Source organism: Penaeus japonicus, unplaced genomic scaffold, assembly GCF_977035675.1.
Source record: "Penaeus japonicus unplaced genomic scaffold, GWHDUDI00000001_assembly GWHDUDI00000012, whole genome shotgun sequence".
Taxonomy (NCBI): Eukaryota; Metazoa; Arthropoda; class Malacostraca; order Decapoda; family Penaeidae; genus Penaeus; species Penaeus japonicus.
Genome location: NW_028234414.1, coordinates 36,933,304 through 36,948,303, shown reverse-complemented (window position 1 = coordinate 36,948,303; position 15,000 = coordinate 36,933,304). Strand labels below are relative to the sequence as shown.

General features: G+C 46.0%; 1 protein-coding gene across 5 annotated transcripts in view; it reads left to right on the top strand.

The window, feature by feature from the left end:
* The window catches only part of LOC122262332 (uncharacterized), a 135,766-nt gene that overhangs the window by 89,210 nt on the left and 31,556 nt on the right, over window positions 1-15,000 (top strand). The window contains exons 1-2 of one of the 5 annotated variants that reach the window (XM_043030332.2): window positions 12,405-12,474; window positions 13,647-14,018. The exons of 3 other annotated variants lie outside the window; for them this stretch is intronic. The gene's annotated coding sequence lies outside the window, so the exon portion shown is untranslated. Of the gene's footprint in view, window positions 1-12,404; window positions 12,475-13,646; window positions 14,019-15,000 lie in introns of those variants that run through there. One more of the 5 variants, XM_043030334.2, reaches the window with a different exon arrangement.

Here is a 15,000-nt window from a genome sequence, read left to right as displayed (position 1 = left end):
GAGAAGTTATGTCAGACAGTGCCATCAAAGAGGTATGTGAATTAAGGTTCGTAATGCCGTAGTCAGGTGTGTGAATTGTGGCCATGTTTCTCGAAGGATCGTGGCGGTTGCTGAGGCGCGAAGCGAGAAGGCGTCGGGAAGAATTGCGCGACATTTTATCTGACTTTCATGCAACTTTTTCACGGATTGTATTTTCGCTTGATTGTTTAATTCTGAATGAAGGAAATGCCATTTTTCATCGTCAGAGTTGTTTGTATATTTGTGTCTGCGGCAAAAGTATCTAATTTAAATAAGAAGGAAATATTCTTCATCTGGTGTTCAGAGCTAGACGATGTGTAACTGTTTAGAAGATATATTTTACAAATTAACTTATGAATTTTCTTTATGCCAAGATAGTTTTATATTAGAAAAACAAAATTATGCGTAAATATAACATGACACGAGCTGCACCTGTGCTGTTTTCATCTAAGCGACACGAGATGGAGTAACGTTAATAAGCCACATAATTTCTCAAATTACTTTCATAATTTTAAGTGTTTTTTTTGGGGGGAGTCGGGGGGAGGGGGCTTGTTTAGGCTAAGCTAGATATTAAAGCAATTATGTTTTATGATTCAGTTGGTCAACGCGCATATTTATATACAAATAGGACACTATGCTCTCAGCTGTTGAAAGAATTATTCAAATTCCTAAAATGAAAACAAATCTTAATCTCAGTATCAAACCGTAAGGAAATGCTGTAAAAGAATCTAACGGTTCTCATAACAGAAGCAAGGGTAAAGCAACCCGTGTTGACATCGCCGTTGTAATCAGATTAAAAACAGGAAGATCACTGGTAATCGCAAAGATACCAGGAAGGCGAGTGGTAACAGATGTGAATTTCAAGTACCAGTGCCAGTGGGTGTTAAGCGGCTTTTAACGGACGGACAAGGAGAGGCTAGGCGAGGCATCTTCGGCCAGAGGTTAGGGGTCTGGCGACACACCGACACTGACGTCACGGCAAGGCTTGATGGGCGTAGAAGTGTGACAGGGAGTAACGAGTAATGAATGTCTGTTGACGCTGGCACAGGGCGGTGCGGGCGCGCGGGCGGGCGGGCGGGCACGTCGGGCACGGTGCCAGGGGTGAAGTACGCCTGCTTATAAATATATTCCTTGACAGGGACATATTTGAGTTATCCGTATGTCATTCATGTCATGCATATGGGCGCGTTTACAAGCTGCGGGTTGATATGATGCCTCGATGGAGATGACTTTCTCATGTCGCACAGGAAGGAAGGACTTTCTAGGTAAAAATGTATAAATACAAATGGTTAACTTCACAAAGAGGGGTGTAATTGGCTCGTTTTTAATTTAATCTTCATGTGAATTACATACAATTACATAGTTACAGGCAGGCCTCTTGGACGATGATGAATCGCACATAGGTTAAATTACATTAATTAAGAAGAGAAACGAGTAGAACCTGAAGTATATACTTAACGGATAACGCATTATGGCAGGTGGGCAAAGATGCAGAAATTAATGATCATGGGTAAAGATCAGGTGTCGGGGATACAAGGGATTTTAACGGCCGAGGCTAACAATCAAGGCAGTAATCGAGACACAAATTGGGAATCGCACTCATAATTAAGGAATGAGATATAGGCCTAAGTAGTGAAGTAGCAATTAATGGCGGATTTGAATAATTGGCGGACTTGAGACAACACACTCGCACACGCACACACACACACACACACACACACACACACACACACACACACACACACACAGGGAGAGGGACAGGGACAGGGACAGGGAGGGAGAAGGAGAGAGGAAGAGGGAGGGAGAAGGGGAGGGATATGGAGAGAGAGAGAGAGAATTTGGGATTACGTTTGAATAGGATAGGTGGCCTTAGGATAGTATAAGGTCGAATACGAGCCTAGGTACGCACAAAAAAGACCTTGATTTGTGGACAAAACTAGCGAAGAAAAGTATGCAAGCGGACACAATAAAAGAGAGACAATTCAGTGAACAAAGTGTAGTCCAAAGACACGAATTGAACAGACAAATAGGAGGTATTTAGACCGAAGTGCCAAACAAGGAAGTCAAACACACATTTAGCAGATTAAACAATGAAAGTAAAAAAATGAATTTTACGGACGAAATGAAGTAAGCAAGGACATGATATGCGGACCCGACAAGGAAAAATGTACATGAATCACGGACAGCAAGGAAATTTAACACACGATTCAATTACCTAAGAACTTTATTTACGAACAACAAGGAAAACGAGAAAATAATATACGGAAGACAAGGTAATTAAACATACGATTTAATCATCAAACAAGGAAAATAGAAGCAGATATGCGGACCTAACCTAAGACCTTGGGAACAGAATCGAAGACCGAACGAAAAATCAGAAATGATAATAATGATGATGATGATGATAATAATAATAATGATGATAATGATAATAACAATAACAGTAATAATGATAATAACAATAACAGTAATAATAATAATAATAACAATAACAATAATATTAATAAGATGAAGTCCCAAACGATGGACCCATTCTGACTTGATACGAAAAGTTAATTTCCAGAGTTATTATAGAACAGACGAACACCACGCGGGTTCGGCCGAGCCAGAGCAGAGGCAGCGAGACGCGACAGTGAGGACGATGCTTGTCACTGTCTCGGCAGATGGGCGTCTTCAAGGCCAAGGCGAGTCTGCCAGTACACGCACGCGTTTGCTCGTAATCTCTGACTTGTGTATTGTGTGTGAGCTGTGGGCCGCGTGCTCGTGTGTAGGCTTCTATTGCCCCCTCTGGCACTCTCTCTTTCTTTAACACTTTTGTGTACGTAGGAGGTTGTGTGTGTGTGTGTGTGTGTGTGTATCAGAGAGAGAAAGAGAGGAGGGGGGGAGAATGTGCATATACACATATATGTATACTTTCTCTCCTCACCTCTCTCTCTCTCTCTCTCTCTCTCTCTCTCTCTCTCTCTCTCTCTCTCTCTCTCTCTCTCTCTCTCTCTCTCTCTCTCTCTCTCTTTCTCTCACCTGTTTGTTTTTGTACTCCGTTGAAAGGTGGTGTTACGTATTACGTATTATTTAATCCCATTACAGTGCGCTCGCTGACGAATATACTTTTCCTCCTCATGAATGCTCCAACCTGTGCCTTAATGCCCCTCGCACTTAACCTCCATTCTCTTCTTACCCTGATTATCCTAATCCACCTTTTCTGCCCTCGTTCGCTCGCTCGCTCGCTCGCTCGTCCATTTCCCTGTTTTGCGATCTCTTTACCACACACACGCAAACCCACTTTGCACTTCATTTTCGGGGGGTTGGGGGTGGGGGGATACGCCTCCCTCCATCCGAGCTGCCACCTCTCACTTCCTCCCTTTCTGTCCTCCCTCCCTCTCCCTTATGCAGCCCTTCTCCCTCCCTTCCCACTTCCTCCCTCCCTCCCTCCCTCCTCGCTTCCCCCCTATCTGCCATCCTTCTCCCTCCCTCCCTTCTCACTTCCCCTCTATCTGTCATCCTTCTCCTTCCCTCCCCTCCTCTTCCCTTCCCTCTTCCTCCCCTCCTCTTCCCTTCCCTCCCCCTCCCCTCCTCTTCCCTTCCCTCCCCCCCTCTGGCCTTCCCTCTTCCTCCCCTCCTCTTCCCTTCCCTCTTCCTCCCCTCCTCTTCCCTTCCCTCTCCCTCCCCTCCTCTTCCCTTTCACGTCAGGGCAATAAATCGGGTCGAAATTGGGATACATTTTTGTCGACAACTTGTCATCGAGATTTACAGGTACACGGGAGGCGCGTGGACTGTGTTCAGAGGGGTCCCGAGTGCGTCGTTCCTCGGTGCTTTTGCGTGAGGGTGTCAGTCGGTACTCTGGGGGCTGGTGGAGGAAGAGTGTAGGAAGGGGGGGGGGATTTTTCGTCGACGGAGTGGGTGGTGGGGTCTTATCTGCTTGTTTTTTTTTGTTTTATGTTACGTCTTGTTCTTTTCTCTCTCTATCTCTGTCTTTCCGTCTTTCTTTGTTTTTCGTCTCTCTCTCTCTGTCTCTCTCCTCTCCTCCCCTCCCCTCCCCTCCCCTCTCTCTCTCTCTCTCTCTCTCTCTCTCTCTCTCTCTCTCTCTCTCTCTCTCTCTCTCTCTCTCTCTCTCTCTCTCTCTCTCTCTCTCTCTCTTTCTCTCTTTCTTATTCATGTACTATTTAAGTGTGTGTGTGTTTTTATGTAAGTTCTTTGAGCACCTGTTGCGTCATATATCAACTTCGTCTTCCAAAATAACTCCAGTATTTTTTTGTTTGCTTATTTGTCTAAAGATAGTTTTTACGTTATTTTTTTGTTGTGTGTTTTACTCGAGTATTTGCGATGTTTACGAACTGGTTTGATTGGAAGCCTTGGGGACTTTTTGTTGTTTGTTTTTATTGTATGATTATTTTTGTACTAAATCACACCCTCTAGCGGATGCATGTCGGGTAGTTACAACATGAGGCTTATGAGGACGTGGGACATCAGCATGAGAGCCTGTCAACATGATGGAAGTATGATGTAGGCGAGACTGTGTCCGACATAGGACTGCAGGATGTGGGTAGTGTGGTGCCAGACTGCCGCCTATAATGAGTCGCGGCACTTAACGATCCGACCATTAGACATGAGGTTGACAACTGAACCAATAAACATGAGGAATGATGAGTGCTACCGTGTGCGTATGTTTGGGAGAGGAAGGAAGAGAGTGAGAGTGAGTGTCTGTCTGTCTGTCTGCTTTTCTCTTTCTTTAGTTATTGTTTGCCTGTCTGCTTGCCTGTCATTCCCTTATATGGATTTATGTTGTTCTTTGCGTTAAAAAATCTTAAGAAAGAATATGTCTCTAGTATGTGCTTGTTTATTTGTTTTTGTACTAAAATTATGAGCCTGTGATACAGGTATGTTGCCTCTGATCTCATGCATTTTCGTTCAATGAATATTTTTTCAAATTTGACGTTACGTATACCCGGTGGGGAGGTAAGATAGGGAGAGGGGGAGAGGGAGGGAGGGAGGGAGGGAAGGGGGAACACGCAGGTGTCTGGCACGCGTTCGCATGTTTTACCTCGGGGCTGTAGAGTTTCTCACCTGATTGTTCCTCCCAGGATAGCTCGGCGTTCTCTCTCGTTGCGTCACAGCGCCTTCACATTTATGCCATTCGCGGCAAGGAAGAGGGATTTAGTATTTTTTGTGTGTATGTGTGTTTGTCTGTTTCGATTGTATCTTTCTTTCTTTCTTTCTTTCTTTCTTTCTCTTTCTCTCCTCCCTCTCCCTCCCCCCTCTTCTTTTCACACAGATTGCCTCCCTCCTCCCACTCGCACTCCCACTCTCCTTCGACTTGGATGTGATGAAGTGATGAAAGAACATCCACATGACTCATGACACCGACGAGCCCCGAAATCAGAAGTGTCTGCGATGTGTCACGCCTATTCCCAAGTGGGCACGGATCGCCCCTGATAAGATGCACGTTGAATCACAGCGAAAGTATCTCTTGTTCTCTCTCTCTTCTTCTTCTTCCTTTTACGAATCGAGTTTATTTTCGGCGGCGAACTTCACTCCCGCAAGCCCCCCCCCCCTCCCCTCCGCCCCTCTGAAATGGAGAAAAGTCTTGCCGATTAATTGTGAATTCGATGGCTTTGCAAGATGCAACCCTAGAGAGGGATATCACCAGCAAGATTCTCCGATAGAAAACTCCTTTAGTGAAGACGGTATCATGATGCAGCAGTTTCCTGTCGAAACGTCCAGACGGTACAGATGCTGCCGACACAAAACCCCATGACTTTGATTAAACTTACTGATAAAAGAAAAAAAAAATTAGTGATACAAAAGGCAGAGATTTCGACAGACTCTCGCTAATACCCGCTGCGGTCAAATATTCGTAGTAGTAGATCTGAATGAAGAAGAATGCGCGACAGACATGTGGTGGCTAATTAACGTGCCAGGCGAGAGGCGATAGTCATTTGTTTTCGATTGGCGACTGAGGTTCCGAAAGCAAGGCGCGAGGAAACATGATCTCGGTTGTTCAAGCAGCCTGTGATCTGTTCAGTGCATGTAGGTCATATCTCTTCAGCCGGCTAGAAGTTTATGTGGTCGATGAGCATCGTTTTAGTTAAACTTGTTCACCATTCGTCTGTGTCGTTCGTATTTGGCAACACTGCCTGATCACCGAAAATCTTCATGTTTTACGAAACTGCTGGAATTAAACGCACACGCATCAACACATCTAAAACATAACAAAAATACATAAAACCAAGTAAAATGAATAAAAAAATATATGAAAAAGAGCATTCTAAGGTGAACAACTCGCGTAATTACAGAACAACTGTCGAAGCCCCGAAGCCTCGAGTCCAGCGGGTCGGCCGCCATAATGACACAGCTGATGTGACTCTGATTGTCGCCTGTATCGCTGCACTCAGAGATCGAGCCTTTTCATTTCGTTCTGATGGGCGGGATGGGATGGACGCGTCCCCCCGAGGATGAACTTTTATTGTGTTGGCTTTTGATGGCGACACATTTCTCTTTATTGGTTGGCTTGTATACAGGTGAGCGAGAGAGGAGCTTTGTATCTGTGGTTCTCTTCAGTTTTGATTGTATATAGTTTGAGGGTTTATATTCCTTTTTTTATTTGTGAATTGCTTTTTTGTGTCTTGTAAGTTATACTTGTATTATTTGCTTTTGTCGTTTTTCGTTTACATTATCATATATGGATTTTTGTTTATTTTTTTGCCGCGAGGATATTTTTTTTATACTTTGCACTTTTTTTTCTATCTTTTTTTTTCTTTTTTTTTCTTTTTTTTTTCTTTGAATTCCCTTTCCCCTTCTATGACTCCTTTCTGACACGTCCTTACGTATCCTCCATTGAGATTGACATTTATTGTAAAATCATTAATGTTTTTTTTTTTCTCTGGTAAGGTTGTTCCTAAATCATGTTCCTGGGGTTCCTATCCTACTCTATGCTAACAGAACACAACACAACACAACATAACCTAACTTAAGCCCAAACTCGTACTTAAAACTTGATATTTCGTCATTACGTATTTTGTTTTAACCACTTTTCATGTTATACTCTTTATGTCATGCACAGGTACATTCTGAATTTAACATTTCTTTTGAGGTGAACATACTCTCACCCACAGCCTGATTGTACCCACGACTGTACCGTACCCACATCTGTACTCAACCCTCACCGGTGACTGCACCTGCTAATCTTATAGCCAGCACTTTCTCAGAAGTATTGTGCGTGTGTGTGTGTGTGTGTGTGTGTGTGTGTGTGTGTGTGTGTGTGTGTGTGTGTGTGTGTTCCAATTTGTTTGTGTGTTTCTATGTCTGTGTGTGTGTGTGCTCATGATGGTAGCCGATAGAGAACCGGCGAAAGTTGGGTGTTTGTGCAGGTGCGGGCGGGCTTGAGGCGGGTGTTCAGAGAGGAGCGATCTAAACCGCCGCCCTTAATGAACGGATTGCAACACGACGGCGACGACAGCGTTCCGTCCGGGTGTCGTTGTGGGCGTGACCCATTCTTAAGGGCGTGAGGCGACAGACCCGACGAAGAACATGACGAATGGTGTGACATACAGAGTGGTTTTTAAGGGGCGTGTCGCTACGTACGGAAGGGAATTTGTCTATTTTATGTATCCTTTTTGGCCCTCCCGGGTTGCCTTCTTTGGTGGCACGTGTTTTTTTTTTTTTTTTCTTTCTTTTTTTCTTTTTCTTTTTCTTTTTCTTTCTCTTTTTCTTTTTTCTGTTTTTCTTTCTTTTTCTTTTTCTTTTTTCTTTTAATTTTTCTTTTTCTTTTTCTTTTTTTTTTCTTTTTTTTCTCTTTTTATGACTGGGGGAGGGAGCGAGGGGCTCTGGCACTGTGTAGCCCCTAGTGATGCTATCGCCACTGCTCTTCTTACGTCCTTGGCGTGATCTTCCCGCCGCTACTACACCTGAATTTATTGCTCAAAATTCCTCTTGAGCTCAAAGTATCGTGTGTGATAAATCTCCGACGAGCTGTGCCCGGTGATTCATTCGGCGAATTTCTAAGTTTCCTCTCCTCGCATTCTCTCTCTATTGTGTTTTCTCTCCTCGCATTTCTCTCTCTATTGTGTTTTCTCTCCTCGCATTTCTCTCTCTATTGTGTTTTCTCTCCTCGCATTTCTCTCTTTTTTTACTTTATCTCCCGCCGTGCAGATAAGAGAAAAAAAGTATCCCGGTTCGCTCCTCCCTCTTATTTCAAGGTTAAAAAGGAAGCGAAACGACCCCACGAGCGACCCGACTCGACCCGATACACTTGTCACTATTTATACTTCTTTGGGAGGGAGATCGGGTGACTGGCTTTTGTTCTTTGTCGTACTTAAAAAGACTCGAGGTTGTTTGTTCCGCCACGACACGCCGGGCCGGAAGCTGCATTTTGGATTCAGAGTAACATGTGTTTAGACTATTAGGAGAATTCGTTTGATTGTTCAGTGAGGTGTGTGTGAGGTTAAAGTCTGGGATGAAGGAAGGGGAAATTTCGAGTTTTTTGGTATTGTTTTAGTTTTTTTTATGTTGGTGGTGGTGTTTATTTTTATTATTGTTGCAACTGATACTGATACTGTCACTGCTATAGCTCCCGCTACTACTACTTCTGCTACCACTACGACTATTACTCCAATTCTACTTCTTCTGCTTCTTCTTTTGCTACTGCTACTATTACTACTACTACTATTACTATTACTACTACTACTACTACTACTATTACTACTACTACTACTACTACTACTACTATTACTACTACTATTACTACTAATACCACCACTACTACTACTACTACTATTACTGCTACTACTACCACTACTACTCCACTAGAAATTCCCCGCCTCAGGAAGTCCAGACTCGGCAAAAAGACAGACATGCAAATAACAAGAGAGTCGAGGCATCCAGGTACGAGGTCGCGGGTCGTGGCACCCTGCGGCACCTAGCGGCACGTAGCGGCACTTGTGATGTCGTATGGCACTCAGAGAGATCATTGTCACGACTGTGACAATGCCGCTTCGTCAACAGTGTCACACATCCGCAGTGCCACATCCCTTCTAGATATCAGCATGTTGCATGGCATTCGTCATGTCCATCGCATGACACCAACCAGGTTCGTTGCATGGCACTCACCCGGTTCATTCGGTCTCATCATGTCCAACATCGACATGAGAGCTTCCAAAAGCCCCAAATGACAGTGCTTCCCCATCTCATGTTGCCTCCCTGGAGTCCACCAGTCACCCTCGGAGGCCCAGCGCATAGCAACGCCTCCGTGGCGACCGCAGGTGTTGTCAGAAGAAGAAGAATGACTGAAAAAAAAAAAATAAAATAAAAAAACGTGCATCTGTTCCTCGGCAATAGCGCGGTGTGTCAGACTCAGCACCCGGGTCGTCCATCATGCAGCTATCATGCGGGTCGTACTTACAAGGAAGGAGACAAACAGATATGAAAAAAATACAAATTAAACACCACCTGTTCTTTTGCCATCAGTTGAGAGACAGCGTGAAGGGGGGTGAGTCAGGGAGCTTGACTGCGAACGAACTCGCGAGCTTCTTCGGAAATATTTCTGGTGGGATTTCTTTTTCGTGTCTTATCTCCTGTTTTCACCCCTTTTTTCTCTCTTTTTTTATTGATTATTTTGTGATTCATTGCCTGCCGTTCGTTTATACTTTTTTTTTATCTCTACTCTCACCCTTTCTTTCTCATTTTCCCTCTACTTCCCTGTCCCTCCTATTTCTCTCCTCTTACCCTCCCTTTCTTCCTCTCTCTCCTTTCTCCCCTCTCTCTATTTCCCTCCGCTTTCCCACTTTTTCTCTTCTCTCCCGCTTCCCTTCCCTTCTTTCTCCCTCCTTCCCTCTCCTCTTCTCACCTTCTGTGGCGCCACTGTCCCTGGCCGACTCGCGCCTTCTCAGGAATGCATCGAATACATCCTCATCCCTACCCTCTCCTCCTTCTATTTCTTCTTTTTCTTCTTCTTATTCGCTTCCTCCACCTCCCTCTCCTCCTTCTTCCCTCCTCCTCTTCTTCCTCTTCCCCCCCCTCCCTCCTCCACCTTTCCCCTCCCTTCCCCTCCTTCCTCCTTTCCCCTCCTTCTTCTTCCTTTCCCCCCTCCTTCCTCCTTTCCCCTCCTTCTTCTTCCTTTCCCCCCTCCTTCCTCCTTTCCCCCCTCCTTCCTCCTTTCCCCCCTCCTTCCTCCTTTCCCCTCCTTCCTCCTTCCTCCTTTCCCCCCCCCTCCTTCCTCCTTTCCCCCCTCCTTCTTCCTCCTTTCCCCCCTCCTTCCTCCTTTCCCCCTCTCCTTCCTCCTTTCCCCCCTCCTTCCTCCTCCTCCCCACTCTCCTCCCCCCTCACAACGCCCCCTCATCTCGCGCGGTTGCATCACACGGGCGTCACGGATCCTGCAAGCGCGGGAGCCCGAGTGCCGCCCGCGCTCCTTGTAAGGCGGCGGGCCACGTCGGAAGTGCGAGGGCGGTGCTGGCCTGGTTTGGGGAGGGGGGCGGGCGAGATAAGGAGGGGGGAGGGGGAGAAAGAGAAAGAGAAGGGGGAAGGGGGGGAGGAAGGAGGGGGAAGGGAAGAAAAGAGAAAGAGAAGGGGGAAGGGGGGGAGGAAGGGGAAGGAGGACGAAATGAGAAGGAAGGGGGATGGGAGGGGGGAGGAGAAAGAGAGGGAAGGGGGAAGGGAGGGATGGAGGGGGAAGAGAAGGAAACGAAAGGAGGAAAGGGGAAAGAGAGGGAAGGGGAGGAGAGGAAGGTAACGGAAGGAGGAAAGGCGAAAGCAAGGTAGCGAAGAAAGGAAGGGAGGGCGAGTAACGGAGGAAAGAAAGAAAGAGAAGGGAAGGCTTAGAAAAAGTAATGAATCTTATTTCTTTTCCTATTGGTAATCTTCGATGGGTTTTGTCGTAATTATTACTTAATGGTAATTCGGATTGGTTTTACTTGTGTTTGCTTGTCTTGTTTGTGAATTAAAAAATATGAGACGAATTGTTAGGCGGCGTCAAGTTAATTAGCTTACGGCTCGGCTCTTCATGGCTTTTTCTCAAGTTTAGTCGTGCTTGTAATTTCATCTATTAAATATGAATTGAGTATCCACTTGTGTCTGAAATTGATATTGTATTTTTATGGCTTATGAACTACGTCATCTGAAGTATGTGTCCGTTAATATCTCTGTGAGCAAGAGAGACGAAATGGAGCGGAGTGTGCGTGCGTGCGTGCGTGCCCGTACGCACTCGCACCTAGCAACAAAAAAAGATCTTTTGAATAATCGCCTTATTGTTGAACAGTTCATTCTACTTAACACTGTAAAGATGGACACTTTGTTGGCTTTCAACAAGGCGTACCTCTTTGTTACCAGACAAGGCGGCTCACACTACAGGATGTTCACCTCTTGGGGAGTTATTTGGCAACGATGTCTATTAGCTTCTCTTATCTGGTTCTGTGGCGTTGAGAGAGAGAGTACTATTTTGGTCCTAATGAGAACCAGGGTAGGAATCTTCATCGCATGCATAGTTTTATAGATGCATAATAATTTGCCTCATTTCTTGTCTCTCTCTCTATCCCTTTCCTCGCCTCCCACCCCTTCCTTCTCTCTCTTCCCTCCCACTTGTTCCTCATCTTTGAATTTCTATCTTCTCATGTATGTTTTCCTCCTCCTCCATCCCCCCATACTACGGGCCTTGCGCCAACCCACGTAGAAAAACACTCGATGAATGAAACCGTGTCATTACCTCCTGTTACGTCAATCCGGTAAGACCTTAACCCTGTGTTTATGCAGGTTTGCCAAGGGGGAAAAAGCTCTCGTTGAAATTTGTTGGTGTTTTCGCTGTCATGGGGACGCGAGGCAAGGGGGCCGAGCAGGTACCATGAAGCAGTTTGTCACAACTTGGGTCAGACGTCGACCTTGCCAGCAACGGTGGTAAGTCCAGGAATCACGACGGAGTTTAGAAATAAATTTGGTTAGACGTTGACCCTGTCGTGGTGGTACCCTAGGTATCACGACGTAGTTTGGGAATACCCTGTCACGGTGGTACTCCCGTGTCAGAGGTAGAAAATGCTCTGACAGTAGCAGATTGAAGAGTTGCTTTCGCGGTCTTCAAATGATTGGTATTGCTTGTGTGAGGTAATGAAATCCTTCTGGATTAGAACCATTTTTGTGTTGTAAGAGAGCGCGGACATGAAGTATCAGGGTGGAGAGGTACGGGGAGGGCTGCGTACCACCTAACAAACTTTCCCGTCCTAATAGTGTTACAAAATGAATATCTTTCTTAAGAATTGATTTTCTAGTTTCAAGGAAAAGCTTGGGCATAGTGGCTGAGGGGATAAGACAGGGGGGGTGAGGGTGAGGGGAAAGAGCAAGGGTTAAAGGGGGAGAGGGCACGAGGGGACTGGCAAGGGGAACAGCTGCAAGGTGGGAGCTATATAACAAGTCGCGCGGTGCCACAGCTTCAGTACCACGCCAGCAGCCGCGAGGGGTAGTGTTGTTCTAGCCGAGGTGTGTGTTCGTGACTGTGTCGTGTGGGGGTACCACGCTTAACTTATATTTGAGGGGAAATTTTATGTTTGTGGGTTACGGGACTTCATTTCTGTGCTTGCCGGGGAGGGGAACTTATATGAATACGCTCGGTTTTGGCATATATTCTCAAAATTCAGTTTTCTGTACAAAGACAAGTCTTGCATCCTGAAACGCTAAACATCCCCGTGAAAGGAGTCTTCATAACTCTTGTTCATGCTGTTGCGGTGCATGTCCTAACTGCATTTGAGAATCGAAAATACCACCATTACAGAGTGTGCTCATCCGCCAGTACATCGAAAACATAAAACAAATTCCCTTCCATTGAAAAAGATAAACACGAGGTCATTATGGCGAATGATGAGAAGTACACACAAGCCTCTCTTCCCACCCTCCCTCGCCGTCAAAAGCTCTGGCTTTATCCGCGCTTTTTTGCAACACGCTGCCATAAATATTATATTACTTACTCTCAGTTCTTGCAGGGAACCTTTTTGTTTGAGGGAGCTTATTTATCTAACCGACCCAGTGATACGGTGCTCTCTGCCACCACACAACGAAGATCCGTAGTGCAAAGCCAGTCGTGTTTTCCCTGGCTGATCATAAATTCTTGGCCAATTGTTTTTCTCTCTATCTTTCTCTCTCTCTCTCTCTCTCTCTCTCTCTCTCTCTCTCTCTCTCTCTCTCTCTCTCTCTCTCTCTCTCTCTCTCTCTCTCTCTCTCTCTCTCTCTCTCTCTCTTCCTGTCTGTCTGTCTGTCTCTCCCTCTCCCTCTCTCCCCCACCCTCCCTCTCCCTCTCCCCCACCCTCTCCCCATTCTTTCTGTCTGTCTGTCTCGGCAGCAATTGGCATTTCACTTTGTTGCCATAAGGTTTTCCTTTGCCATAAGTCGTAGATATTGGGCGTTGTCATTGCACTGGGTGGTGTTGGTAGGAGGAAGAAGTGGCTGGGTATTTATTTGATCGCAGTTTGGGCGTAATAGGCTCAGTTGAAAAAAATTAATTAAGTTCTGATGGATTATCCCGCTGTATCATGTCACATCCAGCTAGATTAGTCTGACTCTATGCAACGGTGTTTGATAGGTCACCGGGCGTTGGAACTAGTCCGGATTACGCTCGCCTATACTGTAATATCACAGAGATAATGTCGCCATTTCAGGGAATATCCTAAATCACAGAGGACAGTTTCGTGCTAAAGAACAGTTGGGTAACACAAGTTTCGTCAGTCCCCCGTGAAGGCCCAGCTCGGCAGGAAGCCACAAAAGACCCTGTTGATCTGAGTCAGTAACTCGAACCTTGACCTGACGTGTGTGGACTGGGGAGCACAGCACCCCTTTCGACATATGGTCACGGCCCAGCTGGCCCTTGTACATCTGACGGGGAAGCAGAAGAAGCAGCAGGAGCAGCAGCAGAAGGAGGAGGAGGAGGAGAAGGCGGTTGTGGTGGGGATTCGATCCCGCCTTACACGTAGTAGGACCTTGCTCGCGTAATTCACGGGCGAGAAGGACACACGTCCGGCATCGGGGAAAAGGTGAGTTGGTGTTTGTTTGTTTTGACGGGGGAGAGTATGAGCGTGTGTGTTGAGATAGAGGGTCGAGCCGTGCCCTGGGCTGGGGGGGGGGAGGTAGGAGGGGGTAGGGGAATGGGAGGAGAACAATCATAATGCCAGAGAGAGGAGGGAGGGAGGGAGAGGGCGAGAGAGAGAGGGAGAGGGAGAGTAAGAGAGAAAAAGGTGACTGACAAACTCATAAGAGGAGGTTGCGTGGTAGGAGAACATGTTGTGGCTTAGCTCTTTGTTGGATCACCATATCAATATCATTATAACGCCTGTTCTCGTGTACGTCAAATTAATTATGTTACGCTGTGATGTCCGACGTACTCTGTGACACGGCTGGTAGCAGGCGAGGCGTCGTAGCGTTTGTAGGGTCATGTAGCAGTGGCATCGGATTGCATGATTACAGGGTGCATGAGAGTCAGGTCTTAGAGCTGGTAGGGGGACGGCATGTGTGTGTATGTGTATGTATATGCATGTATGTGTCTGTCTGTATGTATGTGTTTGTGTACCCTTATTTATATGCATGTGTATGCATGTATAGTTGATACATCTGACCGTGTGTGTGTGTGTGTGTGTGTGTGTGTGTGTGTGTGTGTGTGTGTGTGTGTGTGTGTGTGTGTGTGTGTGTGTGTGTGTGTGTGTGTGTGTGTGTGTGTGTGTGTGTGTGTGTGGGTGTGTGTGTGTGTGTATGTGTGTGTCGCGGTCGCCAGACAGCACACTTGATGACACAAACAGGAAACTTGTACTACTAGTGAGCCCCGGGAAGTATGGGAGGGGAGGGGAAGGTAAGGGGGGAGGGGGGATTCGAAGAGGGAATAGAGGTATTATCATCGAGGGATGACGGGGAATGTTTTCAAGTGCTTTTGTTGTTGTTTGTATGTGCGGTGGAGATCGACAGATAAAGATTTTAAATGGCAGGTGATATGATAGACAGCTGATATTCAAATAAAAGTGATAT